The sequence below is a fragment of the Gymnoscopelus microlampas genome (genome assembly GCF_963454915.1).
Source record: "Gymnoscopelus microlampas genome assembly, chromosome: 16".
NCBI lineage: Eukaryota > Metazoa > Chordata > Actinopteri > Myctophiformes > Myctophidae > Gymnoscopelus > Gymnoscopelus microlampas.
Genome location: NC_139953.1, coordinates 10090368 through 10096367, shown reverse-complemented (window position 1 = coordinate 10096367; position 6000 = coordinate 10090368).

The following is a 6000-nucleotide window of genomic DNA, read 5'->3' as shown; positions in this document are numbered from 1 at the left end:
GGTGACGAAAAATGACAAAAAATGCTGGTGACGAAAAAATGCTGGTGACGAAAAATGACAAAAAATGCTGGTGACGAAAAAATGCTGGTGACGAAAAATGCTGGTGACGAAAAAAATGCTGGTGACGAAAAATGACGAAAAATGCTGGTGACGAAAAAATGCTGGTGACGAAAAATGACGAAAGATGCTGGTGACGAAAAATGCTGGTGACGAAAAAAGACAAAAAATGCTGGTGACGAAAAAATGCTGGTGACGAAAAATGACAAAAAATGCTGGTGACGAAAAATGACGAAAAATGCTGGTGACGAAAAAATGCTGGTGACGAAAAATGACGAAAAAATGCTGGTGACGAAAAATGACGAAAAATGCTGGTGACGAAAAAATGCTGGTGACGAAAAAATGCTGGTGACGAAAAAATGCTGGTGACGAAAAATGACAAAAAATGCTGGTGACGAAAAAATGCTGGAGACGAAAAATGACGAAAAATGCTGGTGACGAAAAAATGCTGGTGACGAAAAATGACAAAAAATGCTGGTGACGAAAAAATGCTGGTGACGAAAAATGACAAAAAATGCTGGTGACGAAAAATGACAAAAAATGCTTATGACGAAAAAAATGCTGGTGACGAAAAATGACGAAAAATGCTGGTGACGAAAAATGACAAAAAATGCTGGTGACGAAAAAATGCTGGTGACGAAAAATGACGAAAAATGCTGGTGACGAAAAAATGCTGGTGACGAAAAATGACGAAAAATGCTGGTGACGAAAAAATGCTGGTGACGAAAAATGACGAAAAAATGCTGGTGACGAAAAATGACAAAAAATGCTGGTGACGAAAAATGACGAAAAATGCTGGTGACGAAAAAATGCTGCTGACGAAAAATGCTGGTGACGAAAAAATGCTGGTGACGAAAAAATGCTGGTGACGAAAAATGATGAAAAATAGTGGTGACGAAAAAATGCTGGTGACGAAAAAATGCTGGTGACGAAAAATGACAAAAAATGCTGGTGACGAAAAAATGCTTGTGACGAAAAATGACGAAAAATGCTGGTGACGGAAAAAATGCTGGTGACGAAAAATGACGAAAGATGCTGGTGACGAAAAATGCTGGTGACGAAAAAATGCTGGTGACGAAAAATGACGAAAGATGCTGGTGACGAAAAATGCTGGTGACGAAAAAATGCTGGTGACGAAAAATGACGAAAAATGCTGGTGACGAAAAATGACAAAAAATGCTGGTGACGAAAAAATGCTGGTGACGAAAAATGACAAAAAATGCTGGTGACGAAAAATGACGAAAAATGCTGGTGACGAAAAAATGCTGCTGACGAAAAATGACGAAAAAATGCTGGTGACGAAAAAATGCTGGTGACGAAAAATGCTGGTGACGAAAAAATGCTGGTGACGAAAAATGACGAAAAATGCTGGTGACGAAAAAATGCTGCTGACGAAAAATGACGAAAAAATGCTGGTGACGAAAAATGACGAAAAATGCTGGTGACGAAAAAATGCTGGTGACGAAAAAATGCTGGTGTAAACATTTAGTTCTGTGTGGTTGTGTGTGTATTTCATTTGGGTCAGGTTTTTTTTTTGTGTGTGTGTCGGGTAACACCGACCTAATATTGACTTACACTTCCTTGTTTAACCTGGCTCCTACCACTGAAGTGTATTTATTTAACCCATTCGATCCAGGAACGCATCTCTGTCATTTTGGACGTCTTTGGCTATTCAAAAATAGCAGATATACAAGCTATGCTAATAGATCTGCTATTTTTGAAAAATCGTGAAAATGTGTATAAATCTTTGAATTTATATTTTTTAAAGCGAACATTTGCTAAATATTTTGTTCCAGGGACCTCCAGATTTGAGTTAAAAATGTTGTTTAAAAAACGATATGTATTCAAAGGTTTGCACAATTGTTCAAGATTATTCAAAAATAGCAGCTCTACAAGCTCATAGCACAGCCAAAGTATAAAATAATGACTATAGCTCTAATCTAACATGACACAGATGTGTTCCCGGATTGAATGGGTTAGCACATGAAATCAATAGTTTTCCTCCTGGATTCACACGGTGAACACACACAGACCTGCACCAAAATGCACATGGTGACGGCCATGGCAATCCAAAACCTGCCTGTCACCTTTCCCTCTCTCACCAGCAGACTACAATAAATACACAGTAAAACATCCTCAGTGTTACAGTTTGTCAATTTGGTTTGTTTGTCTGACTGATTGAATACTTTATTAACACGTTTGAAAACAGTACAGCAGTACACTAACAAAATAATGCTAAAAGGATGAGATCTATGTTTCCGTTTCTTGGTTCTTAGATGTACACTCTCTGAGTCATAGATAATCCATGTTTGTTTCTTTATTTTGCTTTGTTTATTTGGACGGCACAGTGCATATTTAGCGGATTTAGCGAGCTAATTTCCATCCGTAGTCCCCCCAAGTTGTCCTAAATAGAGACTTAAAGGGATAGTTCACCACCAAAATGACTTTTCTTCGATCGGATTTAACTTTCGTTTCGGTGGTGACCAACTTTCGTTTCGGTAGTTTGATTACAAAATGTAAGTTGTGTAAAAAATAATCTGACTATACTAAGTTGTTATTTGTTTGTTTAAGTCAGGCTATACTCTACTCAGAGTCATAAGTTTACAAAATGTACTAAAGTACAGTGAACGTCTGTGCGGTTTGTCTTCATCACTGAAAATAACGTACATGTAAACTGATGTCATGTGCAGTTGGGGTGAAGAAACACAACCATTTCGCTCCTAATAATACCTATTTGATTTGACATCCTGACTTACTGCTGTAGCTGAGGCTTGAACCTGTTACCTGCGGCTCACTAGTCAGTGACTCTATCCATTCACCTACAGCTGTTTCCTTGGAATCTGCGGTTCTGAAACGTTTTGTTGTCAACCCCCCAAATTGACATGTATTTGGGCAGTGGACCCCAATGTGAAAAGATGTAGTGTCAGGGCCCCCCATCAAAAAGATTTATATTTATGCTGTAACACATTTTTTAAAAGTTATTTGTCTTGTTTGTTGTTCAAGTCAAAGCACCAGGGAAGGCTGTACTTGTCAGCCATCTGTTAGCTCAATGGGTTGAGACGCAGTATTCATGATCCAGAGGCCATGAGTTCAAATCCCATTGATGTCTTTCCTATGATTCTTTCCTTTTCAGACTGGCTTCCAGAAGATCAACTGAAAACTACCAGGAAGACTATATTTGTCATCCAACTGTTAGCTCAATGGGTTGAGACGCAGTATACATGATCCAGAGGCCATGAGTTCAAATCCCATTGATGTCTTTCCTATGATTCTTTCCTTTGCAGACTGGCTTCCAGAAGATCAACTGAAAACTACCAGGAAGGCTGTACTTGTCAGCCATCTGTTAGCTCAATGGGTTGAGACGCAGTATTCATGATCCAGAGGCCATGAGTTCAAATCCCATTGATGTCTTTCCTATGATTCTTTCCTTTGCAGACTGGCTTCCAGAAGATCAAGTGAAAACTACCAGGAAGGCTGTACTTGTCAGCCATCTGTTAGCTCAATGGGTTGAGACGCAGTATTCATGATCCGGAGGCCATGAGTTCAAATCCCATTGATGTCTTTCCTATGATTCTTTCCTTTGCAGACTGGCTTCCAGAAGATCAACTGAAAACTACCAGGAAGGCTGTACTTGTCAGCCATCTGTTAACTCAATGGGTTGAGACGCAATATACATGATCCAGAGGCCATGAGTTCAAATCCCACTGGTGTCTTTACTGTGATGCTTCCCTTTGCAGACTAACTTCTAGAAAAACAAGTTAAAACCACCAGGAAACCTGTAACTCTCAGCCAACAGCATAGCTCAACTGGTAGAGCGTCTGTCCAATAACATGACTTGACTTGACTTGAGTGGGTTCGATTCCCACTCGAGTCAAGTGTCCCCGCTAACTTGGGGCAACGGATAAATTAACTGATATCCTTAGTGATGCTTCCCTTTGCAGACTAACTTCTAGAAAAACAAGTTAAAACCACCAGGAAACCTGTAACTCTCAGCCTACAGCATAGCTCAACTGGTAGAGCATCTGTCCAATAACATGACTTGACTTGACTTGAGTGGGTTCGATTCCCACTTGAGTCAAGTGTCCCCGGTATCTTGGGGCAACGGATAAATTGACTGATATCCTTAGTGATGCTTCCCTTTGCAGACTAACTTCTAGAAAACAAGTTAAAACCACCAGGAAACCTGTAACTCTCAGCCAACAGCATAGCTCGACTGGTAGAGCGTCTGTCCAATAACATGACTTGACTTGAGTGGGTTCGATTCCCACTCGAGTCAAGTGTCCCCGGTAACTTGGGGCAACGGATAAATTGACTGATATCCGTAGAATAACTTGTAGGAGTGTGCTGGTTCAAATCCAGTGGCCCTACTGTGGGAGAAGTAGGGATAGGGGGAGGCCCTACTCCTCCCCCTATCCCTACTTCTCCCCCTACTCTGGGCCCTATTCCTACTCCTACTCCTCCCCCTACTCTGGGCCCTACTCCTACCCCGGGCCCTATTCTTACTCCTCCCCCTACTCTAGGCCCTACTCCTCCCCCTATTCCTACTCCTCCCCCTACTCTGGGCCCTTCTGGGACCTACTCCTACTCCTACTCCCCGACTATATTCCCTCTTTACTCTACCCCTACTCTACTCACTACTCTACTCCGCCTACTCTACCCCTCTATCTATCTCAGTAACTGAGACCGAATTGGCCAGATTCGGTTTCAGTTACTAAGGTGGTGACTGGATTTGAACCAGGACACTCCTACAAGTTATTCTACGGATATCAGTCAATTTTTCCGCTGCTCCAATTTACCGGGGACTTGACGTTAGTGGGAATCGAACCCAGGACCGCTCGGTCCTGGGTTGAACTGGATTTGAACCAGCACACTCCTACAAGTTATTCTACGGATATCAGTCAATTTATCCGTTGCCCCAAGTTACCGGGGACACTTGCCTCGAGTGGGAATCGAACCCACTCAAGTCAAGTCAAGTCATGTTATTGGACAGACGCTCTACCAGTTGAGCTAAGCTGTTGGCTGAGAGTTACAGGTTTCCTGGTGGTTTTAACTTGTTTTTCTAGAAGTTATTCTGCAAAGGGAAGCATCACGAAGAATATCAGTCAATTTATCCGTTGCCCCAAGTTACTGGGGACACATGACTCGGAGTGGGAATCGAACCCACTCAAGTCAGGTCAAGTCATGTTATTGGACAGACGCTCTACCAGTTGAGCTATGCTGTTGGCTGAGAGTTACAGGTTTCCTGGTGGTTTTAACTTGTTTTTCTAGAAGTTAGTCTGCAAAGGGAAGCATCACAGTAAAGACACCAGTGGGATTTGAACTCATGGCCTCTGGATCATGTATATTGCGTCTCAACCCATTGAGTTAACAGATGGCTGACAAGTACAGCCTTCCTGGTAGTTTTCAGTTGATCTTCTGGAAGCCAGTCTGCAAAGGAAAGAATCATAGGAAAGACATCAATGGGATTTGAACTCATGGCCTCCGGATCATGAATACTGCGTCTCAACCCATTGAGCTAACAGATGGCTGACAAGTACAGCCTTCCTGGTAGTTTTCACTTGATCTTCTGGAAGCCAGTCTGCAAAGGAAAGAATCATAGGAAAGACATCAATGGGATTTGAACTCATGGCCTCTGGATCATGAATACTGCGTCTCAACCCATTGAGCTAACAGATGGCTGACAAGTACAGCCTTCCTGGTAGTTTTCAGTTGATCTTCTGGAAGCCAGTCTGCAAAGGAAAGAATCATAGGAAAGACATCAATGGGATTTGAACTCATGGCCTCTGGATCATGTATACTGCGTCTCAACCCATTGAGCTAACAGTTGGATGACAAATATAGTCTTCCTGGTAGTTTTCAGTTGATCTTCTGGAAGCCAGTCTGAAAAGGAAAGAATCATAGGAAAGACATCAATGGGATTTGAACTCATGGCCTCTGGATCAT